Genomic DNA, 12,314 nt, shown 5'->3' on the forward strand with positions numbered 1-12,314 from the left:
CAGGTAGAAAAATCAGTGAGGGCATAGTAGAACCCAATACCACTATCAGTGCACTAAATATAATGGGCATCCATATGTTACTTCATCCAAAAACAGGAGAATTCTTCTCAAGCTCTTTGGATGATTCACCAGAATAGACCACATTCCAGGACATAAAGATACCTTAATCATTTAACCAGGTGGAATTTATTTCAGGTATGCAACACTGGCTCAACAATCAAAAATCAATTAATATAATCTGTTACATTAAGATAAAACAGAAAAAAATCACATGATCATATATAATAGATATTGAAAAACATTTGACAAAATCCAACACCCATTGATGATAAAAATTCTCAGTAAATTAGGAAGAGAGAGGAACTTCTGCAACTTAATCAAGTCAATCTAACAAAACCCTACAACTAACATCATTTTTACCGTTAGAAACTTGAAGCTTTCCCTCTAAGAACAAGTAAACAGGTGGATCACAAGGATGCCCCCTCTCACCACTTATTTTCAGCTTCTAATTGGAAGTACTTGCTAATGCAATAAGGCAAGGAAAGGAAATAAAAGATATATGATTGGGAAGAAAGAGATAAAACTATTCACAGATGATATGATCATCTTAGTGGAAAATATGAAAACATTGACAAAAAATCTCCTGGAACTAATAAATGATTATAGTAAGGTTACAGGATACAAAGTTAATGTACAGAAGTCAATCACTTTCCTGTATACCCCAATGAATAAAGTGGTATTTGAACTTTAAAAAACCCCACAAAAACATTTACATTAGCACTCCACAAAATGAAATACTTTGGTGTAATTATAACAAAATATGTGCAAGAAATGTGTGAGAACTACAAAACTCTGATGAATGAAATCAAAGAACTAAACAGAGATTCCATGGTCCATAGAAAAGGAAGATTCACTATTGAGTCAGTGGAGAAGATGTCAGTTCTATAAATTCAATATAACCCCAATCAAAATCCTAGTTTATTTTACAATTACCCACAAACTTATTCTAAAGTTTATATGGAGGGGGAAAAGACTCAGAAGAGCCAACATGATATTTATGGAGAAGACCAAAAGTGAAAGACTGACAAGATCTATTATAAAGTTGCAATATTCAACATAGTGTGGTATGGCAAAAGAATAGACAAATAGCTCAATAGAACAGAATAAAGAGCCTAGAAATAGACCCATATATAAATAGTCCACTGGTTTTTGACAGAGAACCAAAGGCAGTACAATAGAACAATGTCTCCTACAAATGGTGCAGGAACAACTGGACATTCACATGCTAAAAAAAAAAAAAAAAAAAAAAAGGAAAATGACCCTACATACAGAATGTATGTCCTTCACAAATATTAACTCAAAATTGATCATAGACCTAAATGTAAAATGCAAAACGGTAAAACTTATGGAAGATAGCTTGCATGAACTTGGGTATGACAGTAAGTTTTGGATACTACATTAAAGGCACCATCCATGAAAGAAATAATTGAGGGCTGAGCTTCATTCAAAACAAAAACAAACACAAAAAAAACTTCTTTTCTGCAAAAGACAATGTCAAGAAAATTAGAAGACAAGCAACAGACTAGGAAAAAATATTCACAAAAGGCATATTTGAGATAAACAGTTGTTATCCAAAATATAAAGAACTATTAAAATTCAAAAATAAGAAAACAGCCCAATTTAAAAATGAGCCAAAGACCTTAGCAGACATATCACCAAAGAAAATGTACAGATGATAAATGAGTACATGGAAAAATCCTCCACATCATATGTCATCAGGGGAATGGAAATAAAAAAAGCAACCGTTCTATACCACCATTCACCTTGTTAATGACCCGGTTCCAGAATACTGACATCAGTGCTGGTGAGGATATGGAGCAACAAGAGTTTTCATTCATTTCTGGTGAGAATACAAAATGGGGAGACCACTCCAGAAGAAGTTTGGCAGTTTCTTGCAAAATTACACTGTTCTTAGTATACTCATCTAGCAGTGTTGCTCCTTAGTATTTGCCCAAAGGAGTTGAAAACTTGGGTACACACACAAAAAGCTACATGTGGATGTTTCTAGGAGCTTTATTCACAATTATGAAATCTTGAAGCAACCAAGATATTTTCCAGTAGGTGAATGGATAAATCAGCTGTGGTGCATCCAGATGATGGAATATTATTTAATGTAAAAATAAATAAACTGTCAAACCATGAAAAGACATGGAGAAACCTTAAACATGTATTACTAAGTGAAAGAAGTCAATCTGAAAAAGCATGCTACTATATGATTGCAACTATATGACATTCTGGAAAAGGCAAGGCTATGTGGAGAAAGTAGATAAATCAGGGGTTGGGGCAGGGAAAATTAATAGATGGAGAACAGGATTTTAGGGCACAAAATTGCTCTGTATGGTACTGTAATGATATATACCTGTCATTATACATTTCTCCAAATTCCACAGAGTATACAATACCAAGAGTGAATCCTGTGGACTTTGGGTGATTATGATGTGTCAGTGTAGTTTTCTTGGTTGTAACGAATCTACCACTCTGGTCGGGGGTGTTGATAATGGGAGAGACTATCTTCATGTGGGGGTAAGGGAGATACTGGAAATCTCCATTCTTTCCTTTCAATTTTGCTGTGAACCTAAACTTACTCTAAAAAAATAAAATAAAATAAAATAAAATAAAATAAAATAAAATAAAATAAAATAAAATCTGAAGAAAAAGTTTTCCATTGCTACCTCAAATATGGTTTTTATTTTTCAAATCCTTTTTGGAATGAGGCAGGGGAGATGTTCACGACTACACTCACATACATACACACATAGGTGTATCTGTTTCTCTTTTTCCAACAGTAAAAATCGAAACACCTCACTTTAGTGTTCAGAAAACCCCATAATACAGCCCTGTTCACCTTTCTTCCCCATTACTCTGTAAAATAGACCTTACACATGAGCCAGTTTAGCCATGCATCTGAGACATCCACATGGTTTTCATTCTTCATCACCCAGCCTTATTCCCACTTTCTCAGTGAGGCCTTCCCTGAACCTCCCAGGCAACGATGATTTCAAATGTCTCTCAATTTCTCTAGTGCTGTGCTGCCAGTTACCACTTACTCTGCCTTCTAATCCTGTAGAAACTTAGTTCTTGATATTAGTAGTCTGTGTATGTCTTCTTAACCTACTGGACTGTATTTAATAAAAGAACAAGGACCATACTGAAAATATTTTATATCCTCACAGAACACCTATCATGTTCTTTCTATGGCAGGGGTGATCAGCAAACACTTGTTACATGGACCAGATATATATGAATTTACCTCTACTTTGAAATAACAGGCATTAAAATCCCAAACACATGTTTATGAACATCTTAATAAAAGAGATTCTAACCACAGTCTTGCCATTCGTTTTCCATTCACAACCTTTTTCTACTTGAGGCAGTGGTACTAAATAATTTAAAGGGCCTTTCTAGCCCTGCTTACCTATTGCTAATGGAAGTTCATATCCACAGACCAATGCAAGTACCACAAAAGTAACTGAAGAAACGGTGCTACCTGATAAGTTCAGTCAGTAAGTGAACTTCTCCAAGCTTTAACCTCCTCAGACATTCAGATGGACTGGAACTTCTTTCCAGTATAGTCTGTTGGCTGAGGTACAGAGAAAATGCTTGTGTTTATAATTTAGCTTGTGTATGTGGCCGGGATATTTAATTTACAATACAGCCTGAAGGTTACTGCTGTGGCTGAATGCTTTAAAAAGTGCAGGTGTGATGCCAGAGGACCTTATGGAACACTGAAAGAACTCTATCATCAAAACCACCTCTTTAATAAGAACATGTGGCCTGTCAGGTTAGGAACACCCATTAGTCAGCTTGATGGGTTGAATACCTGAAGGGATCTTAGTCTCCCCTTGAAGAGCCCTCCAAGAGGGGTCTTTGGAGTGAAACTCCCTTTGGCTTTCAGCCATAGTGCATTCCTTAACATGAAGTCAAGTAAAGGTTTTGAAATACATTTTGAAGTAAATCTCCCCACCCTTATAGGGGCTAGAGAGAGTTTGTATTTCAAAGAGGAATGTGGCATAGTTATACCAAAAACGTACAAGTGGAAAAGCTTTTGATTTGCTTGTTTGCTTTTCTTATATTTCTTACAGTGGAGTGGTTTGGGTGGAATGTTAAATTTGTTTCATAAACACAAAGTAGAAGGGAGATGTTGGGAATTACAATGCCAGTATTTTCCTATACGGTCGCTAAACTCTAAAGCTCTCCCCAAGTCATCAGTTTTGCCAGGCTATCTCCGATGTTATCCTAGCACTGTTACACTTTTTAACAAGGCAAGGCCCAATTTATTACTTCTTTTCCCTGACTGTGCGCCTCCACCCGCAATCCACTCAGGAAAGGCAGTTGCTTGTGAGAGAAATAAGAAGTAAACCTGGGTTTTGATTCTCAGTCCTAGGGGCTCCCATCCCTCCTTGCCCATGACAAGCATTTTATACCCACTTTGTTACTCCACAAAACAATGTTGCAGGCACACAAAAAGCTTTGAAATTCTTTTTTTTTTTTTCATAGTCTCAAAAACAGAAAGGTCAGCGGCAAGTCTACATGAAGCTATTTTATCTCTGATCTTTAAAGCCTATCTTAGAAGCGCAAAGCCCACATCCATAGTTAATTGCCAGTTTGCAATGTATTTGACAAATGAAGTCAAAGTTTTGCAACTTTGTACAGTTTGGGGAGGGGGAATGTGCTCTGGCTGCTGCTGATTGCAGAGACATAACTCTGGTAGTAAGCAATTAGGGAGCTGGCTGTTGGCTCCAGGGAAGTGATGGCCAGCGAGAGCTTTTTTAATGGGTCACTAGGGAAAGACAACATTCATCTCCATTTATCATAATGAAAACCAGGCAGAAGCAAAGCATGAGTGAACTGTTAGAACAACAAAATTTGTTTTGGTACCAGGAAGTTCATTAAGGGCAACTCAGTCTATCCCAGCACTGGCTTCTATGTGGTGCTACAGCTCATTGTTTGTATTATAATGTGCGCTTGTAAATAATGATCAGGTACTTCTGCCCTGGGCCCGACGTGAGGTAGGAGAACTCTCTTTTAGCTTTTTGAAGAATGTCACAATAGGAATTGGGTAGACAGTAAATGATCATTTTTATTACTTTTATTTTTATTAGTAGTATTGTGAAGTGCCTTGCAAACTATACAACAATACACAGGGTAAATTCTTATTAACAACCTCGTGAACAAGATTGTGCTCATCAACATGGGGATCCCAAAGGAACGGAATCCAGTTCTGAGCTCACAAAGGGGGACACTGGATTTCTGTTTATTTTATTTTATTTTTTTTATAATCAAGACACAAATAAGATTCTTTACCAGTTAAAATGATGACTTCTGAAATAGCCATGAGATGTTTGCAAAACTGGAACAGGAAATGAGTGACATCTGCCTTCCAAAGAAATTTCTAAAGAGGAATAAAGCTGTGATTCCAAAAACAGTAGCAGGAAGCAAATGTCAGAGAGGTCTTGGCCCAAAACCTTCTTTTCGGTAACCATTAGTCATCCTCTGACACCTCAAGGGAGACTTCTGGACAATACTTCAGAGGTTAAGATCCTGCCCAGTTATTCAATCTTACCCTGTCCTAATGTTTAGAACAAAAAACAACAGGCACATACCAGTAAGCCACACACACTAGTTTCATTGGATCTGTGACACATTCCATCCCTAAGACAGTACTTTCTCCTTACCCAGAGAGCATCCAAGCTTTGGCTATCCTCTTGTTAGGGAGTTAGACAATACAGTACACAGATGGCTTGAGGGACTTTGTCCAATTAAGCACACACATATTTTTTGGCTAATATTTTGAGGTTTTCTTCTTTTTCAAAAGCTTCGAGGGCTTTTTGTTTTAAATAGTTTCTAATCGGAAATGGTACGTTTAAAAGTTCTGCTTCTTCACTTTAGTGTTTTCCTTACCCTGAAAGATGGTTTTTATTTAGATAAGAAACCTTCTAGCAAACTTAGCTGATAGGATCTGTTGTTGCCCTGGGCTCATGAGGTCAACCTCATTTGACTGTAGCTACTCAAGAGTCAGTGTTTAACATTAAGTTGTAAACATCAGCTTGAAACTTACCAGAGTTCAGAAAGAGCTGTAGTCTATTAATCAGGCCGAGGACCATAAGTAATTGAAGGAAAGAGTATAAGCAGTTTGGCAAAAGAAAATGCTTTAAAAATGCATATTCTTCCTTTCCAACTTACTCCACAGAGAAAACGTTACTCTTTAGAAACGCCATTCCCCATCTAATCCTTACCAAATAGCATTTTGAAAGCTATAAATATTTACTTATAACCGTGACTACATTTTAAACTCACATTCTGTAAATGCAAAGATAAGTTCATTTTCTACATTAGCATGAACACCTAACCTGTGAATTAATATATATTTTTTAAAGCTACAAATTTCTAAATTTTCTACGTTAAGATGTAGGAAAGAATTAATTACTAGAAATTTCCCTTACCATGGGGGTTTATCTTTTATACCTCTCCTGTGTCCAAAAGGACTTTGAATTACCTAAGGTAATTATTTATATTATTAGGTTTTTGAAATGGAATAAAAACAAAAAAAAAAATAAAAGATAAAAGGGAAGTATACGAGTTTCAGTCTAATATACTAGAAACCCACTATAATACAGTTACTGTATATGAGAATAAAATTAAGCTCAGAGCTTCTTAGTAGTCAGAACAAAAAGGGCAATGCACTATATTATACAGTCTTCAATATCTGGTAAAATTTATTTTATTTTCATTTTAAATGTTTACTTATTTTGAGAAAGGTGGGGGGTAATGTGTGCATGAGCAGGGGAGGGGCAGAGAGAGAGGGAGAAAGAGAATCCCAAGTGGGCTCTGTGTTCAGTGCAGAGCCTGACATGGGGCTTGATCTCATGAACAGTGAGATGATGACTTGAGCTGAAATCAAGAGTCGGATGCTTAACTGACTGAGCCATCCAGGCCCCTCGGTAAAATCAATTTTATAAATTTGTCAAGAGAAGCAAGAAATTACTTCCTGAAGTATAAAAAACTAAAGTATAAAAATAATTCAACACATTGGTATTTTTACAAGTTATATTAACAACATAAAGGATAGTAACACCATCAGAAACTGTGAAATAAGAATGCAAAGTGGTTTTCTTTTTTTTTTTTTTTAATGTTTACTTATTTTGAGAGAGAGAGAGCATGAGCAGCGGAAGGGCAGAGAGAGGGAGACACAGAATCTGAAGCAGGCTCCAGGCTTTGAGCTGTCAGCACAGAACCCAGTGTGGGGCTCCAATCTATAAACCTTGAGATCATGACCTGAGCAGAAGTCAGACGCTTAACTGACAACTGACTGAGCCACCCAGGGGCCCCCAAAGTGGTTTTTCATCTAGCTATTTTTTGAATCTCTCAAATTCTGACCACATTATATGGAAATGTTTAGGAATTTTCTAAAATAAAATTGAATTCTTATTAAACAGCCTGGCCTTTACATTTGAAATACTATAATCCATAGGATTTAGTTTAATCCAGTACTTAAAAAAATGCTTTCGAATTTTGTTTCAAAACTTAATGGATCTTTAAGACTATTCTCTTAATATGTTGTTTGTTCAATTTTTAAAATTGTTTGCTTAGTTGGTTTTGTAAAGAAAAATTAACTTTGAGTTGGCAAAAATTTGAGGTAAATTTGGAGATATTAGCAAATGCTACAAAAATGTCTGGTGTCACCATTATGAAACAAACAAAACAAAACAAAACATCTTATTGTTTTGTAAAAGGATGTTTATGCCTTTTAGCCAATGAATTTTCAGTGTTTAGCATGATGTGCATGCTATTATCGAGTGACTTCCTTTCCCTCCAGCCAGTGTGTTTCTGCTGCTAACTAAAATTTAAAAATTCTGCTGTGACCTAGAAACAGAAATGCCTTCAGTGTCAACTTACTTGCTTGTCGTTCGGTAAGAAACCTCCTAGTGGGTTAAATATTCTCTAAAGTTGCTATATTGTGAAATTTAAGTAAAGAGCCAAGGCAAAAAATATAGCACTTCATCAGAATGAAATGCATGATGTTGGATGCATTCCCAAAGTTAGGGTGGTGAAAGCAGAGAGAGCGTTCCCTTCTTTATTGAAATATGAATGTTTGAGTAGAAGAATGGAAATTACTTATTTTGGACTTGCTGATTTATCCCGGTTGCATAAAAAGGCTTCAGAAGATAGAAAGCGATTCTAAATAGTCTATCTCAGAAGTACAGTATTCTTACATTTTTAAAATGTGCTTTAGAATTGCCTTTCTTGCATATGTCTTACAAGCTGTCCTAAATTTCATATTCAAACTATTTGAGCTTCATATATCTCCTAATTCAGAAGACAGGGAGCTTACCTATGACCCCTAAACTATGTTTGGGAAGTTTAGAATGGTTTGCTTTGTTCTATGTGTCTGAATTGAAAAACATCACTATAGAAAGAATAGGCAAAATGGAGAGGGAGAGAAAGGAATGGAAGGGGAAAAGACAGGGCACTGACCCATGCTTGTCCTCTTTTTATTTTAAAAGTAAAAGCATTATCTCTCACCTGAATTACTGGCATGTTCTCTTGCTCATTACCAAAGATCTATTCTCCACACATCGGTCTGAATTGTTATATTAAAATGTGTTTCAGATATTGTTTAAAATTATTTAATGGTTCCCTATTGCACTTTGAATAAACTCTCCCATGATCTCTCTTTCTCCAGTTCTTCCAGTGTCTCTCTTTAGTCTTTGCTCTGCTTTAAAAACATGTCAATACCTTTTCCACTTGACTTTCTTTTGCCAGGAAAGGGCCCTTTCAGTTCACTTCCTTTTGCCTGGAATGTTCTTCCTCCTGTTCTACACATGATTGGCTTCTCAACATTTAGATCTCAGCTGAAAAATACCATTACAGAGTGACCTTCTTTGACTAATTTATCTAATAGAGTCCTGCTTCCATCCCAACCCCAGGCAGCTCTTATAGTATGGTTTGTTCATTTATTTCTGTATAGCATTCAGCACAATGTGAAATTAAGTTCATTAATGACTTACTTACTTTAGCCTCGTCCCCTGGGATGAGGCTGTAAGTACGTAGAAAGCAGTCTTTGTTTTGACCCTGTTAGATACTCTCATCAACTATTACAGCATCTAGCACTGATTCAATACAAAACATATATTTGCTGAATAAGTGAATGAATTAAATGAGGAATTTGGCACTGACTGGAGTGCTTTGCCTTTGTGTATTTTCTTGAATAGAAAGATGGTAAATTATAAAACATCTAGAAGTTCCTCTAGAACTTTGGTGGGAAAAGTTTACATATGGCAGAGATGAGGAAGTTATATTAGGAATTTAGTTAGGGCCAAATCCTGGAGGTTTTGAATGTCATAGTACATAGTTTCTGGAATCTCTTTTGTGGTCAATGGATAGCTACTGAAGGTTTCTAAATAGTCAATGCGTACTTTTGAAATGCTTCTTTATTACTAGCTATGGAAAACCATTAGTGAGTCAAAAGGGTTTCATTCACTCACCAGTGGACAGAGTAACTTCTGAATGTCAGCAGGGCATTGATTTAATCAGCATTCATTTCTTTTTCCGTACAGAATGACTGCCACGTACAGTCATGCTTCTGGGCTGGCAGGAGAAAATGTTCACTTCACAGCCTGAGTTGAAATGGCCCAGTGTGTCCTGAATGCATTTCTGGCCAGAATTTTTCATATCTCAGTGGGGCGGTCGGCTCCCTGAAAAGTACCATCTTGTTGTCAGATCATTCCCCTTTCCTCAGTTGCTCTTTATTCTGCAGGGTTTTTTTTCTTCCTAATGTATAGAGTTACCCTCTCCTGCGGCTTATTTTATTTTGGTCTTAAAGGAGGTCCAATGTGGAGCCTTTAAGGGCAGTTTGCTTTTTCTTTGTTTCGACGATCATGCCTTAGTTGAAACCTAGTACTTACAAGGCCTTATAATAATCTCCATCCCAAAATACAGCATTATATGCAGCACACACATGTTCACTTGGACTTTTCCTACCATTTCAGATGTGTATATGTAATTTCTAAAATTGAGTACAAAGATATCAAGCTTCCAGTTGAAATAATGACTTGTTTTATAGACTTTGGACGCCAATTCCAGTTTCCTGAACTGGTTCACAATGATTTAAAAGTCATGGCCAGTTCATGAATAAGTTTTATGGTTTAACCTTAAGTTATCAAGTCTTTTTAAAAGTTTTCTTTTAGGGGCGCCTGGGTGGCTCAATCAGTTGAGCGTCCAACTTTGGCCCAGGTCATGATCTCACAGTTCGTGAGTTCGTGAGTTCAAGCCCTGTGTCGGTCTCTGTGCTGACAGCTCAGAGCCTGGAGCCTGCTTCAGATTCTGTGTCTCCCTCTTTCTCTGCCCCATCCCCATTCATGCTCTGTCTCAAAAATAAATTTTTTTAATGTTTTACTTATTTTTGAGACAGAGAGAGACAGAGCGTGAGCAGGGGAGGGGCAGAGAGAGCGAGACACAGAATCTGAAGCAGGCTCCAGGCTGTCAGCACAGAGCCCGATGAGGGGCTCGAACTCACGGACCGCGAGATCATGACCTGAGCCGAAGTCGGATGCTCAACCGACTGAGCCACCCAGGTGCCCCAGATCTTCTTAATATTTATATTGGTGAAGATGGTATTATGCTCAATACTGGCTTATAAATGGGGAAAGCATCAAATAGGAAAAAAACAACAACAATGTGCCAAAATTTAAGAAAAAGAACCAATTTGTCAACATCAGTTTTTGAGAGCTACTGAATCATATTCAGTGTTGTTAATCAGTATTGAAGCTCTCAGTGTGAATGATGACTTCAGAAATGTTATTAAACTGACATCCTTTTAATACAGTAGAGCTTAGGAAGCACACTCACATGTAATACACTTTTTGATGTGTGTGTAAAAGATTGGCTTGTTAGAAGTTCTTTTTTTCCTCTTTTTTTTTAGACATGTCATAGACATCCTCTATATGTAAAGTAGGTGGAAAACAAACAAACAAAAAGAAGTCATATGACCCCTATTCTCAAAGAGCTCTACCAGAAAAAAACGAATATACTCAGGTAGGCGCAAAGCACAGAAGAGTCTGATAAGTGCTTGTAGAGGAATAGGGATAAGATGATATTGTTGTACTTGCCTGTTGCTGGAATGTTGAGAAAGGCTCTGTTAGAGAAGACAGGATTTAGGCTTGGCCTTATGGGATTTGTTAGATTTCAGTAAGAAAAGACGAAGACTCTCTAAGTCAGTGAGTGGAATAGCCTGAGCCGAAGATGAAGGTAGGAAAGTAAAAATCATAAATATTTATTTATGTTCTGTCAACTTTAATGGCTTGTGCTATATAGAATCAGAGTGTGTCAGTGCTAATCTGTTTTGTTCATAATTTATAGTTTGGCTCTTGACTAAAGACAGTTTCCACGAACCACGAAGACCTTACTATATTCTCGTAAATTATGTGTCCATGGGAGCTATAGATTATACCATCATTATTGAATACATATTTATATCTTTGAAACAGATCATCTAATAAATTGTATTTTTGTTTATTTATTTTTTTAATTTTTGTTTTAAAATATGTATTTTTGTTTTAAATTTATTTATTTAAATTCAAGTTAGTTAACATACAGTGTTGGTTTCAGGAGTCAAACCCAGGGATTCATCACTTATATATAACACCCAGTGCTCATTCCAACCAGTACCCTCCTTAATCACATCACCCATCTAGCCCATCCTGCCACTTGCCTCCCCTCCAGCAACTCTCAGTTTGTTCCCTGTATTTAAGAGTCTGTTATGGTTTGCCTCCCTCTCTGTTATTGATTTTCTTTTTCTTTTTTAATTTTTTTAAACGTTTATTTATTTTTGAGACAGGGAGAGACAGCATGAACGGGGGAGGGTCAGAGAGAGAGGGAGACACAGAATCTGAAACAGGCTCCAGGCTCTGAGCTGTCAGCACAGAGCCCGACGCAGGTCTCGAACTCACGGACCGCGAGATCATGACCTGAGCCGAAGTCGGATGCTTAACCGACTGAGCCACCCAGGAGCCCCTGTTTTTTGTTTTTTTTTTAAGGATTTTTGTGATTTATGAAGCACATTTATATACATTACACAATTAAATCCTTCCAAAATCCTATGCAGTAGATGGTGGTATGGGGTTTTTGTCTTAAAGGAGAACTTTGTTTGTCTTAAAGGAGAACTAAGGCACAAATGTTTAAAATGACTTTTTCCAGGTTTACTTGACCAATAAGTGTAGCCACACCCAATTTAGAACCTACTGTTTTTCCTCTAT

At 36.8% G+C, this 12,314-nt stretch overlaps 1 protein-coding gene across 1 annotated transcript in view; it reads left to right on the forward strand.

The window, feature by feature from the left end:
* Positions 1-12,314, forward strand: part of P3H2 (prolyl 3-hydroxylase 2) — a 148,765-nt gene that overhangs the window by 101,047 nt on the left and 35,404 nt on the right. The window lies entirely within an intron of this gene.

The sequence above is a fragment of the Panthera pardus genome, unplaced genomic scaffold (genome assembly GCF_024362965.1).
Source record: "Panthera pardus isolate Hobbes unplaced genomic scaffold, ASM2436296v1 HiC_scaffold_16, whole genome shotgun sequence".
Lineage (NCBI taxonomy): Eukaryota > Metazoa > Chordata > Mammalia > Carnivora > Felidae > Panthera > Panthera pardus.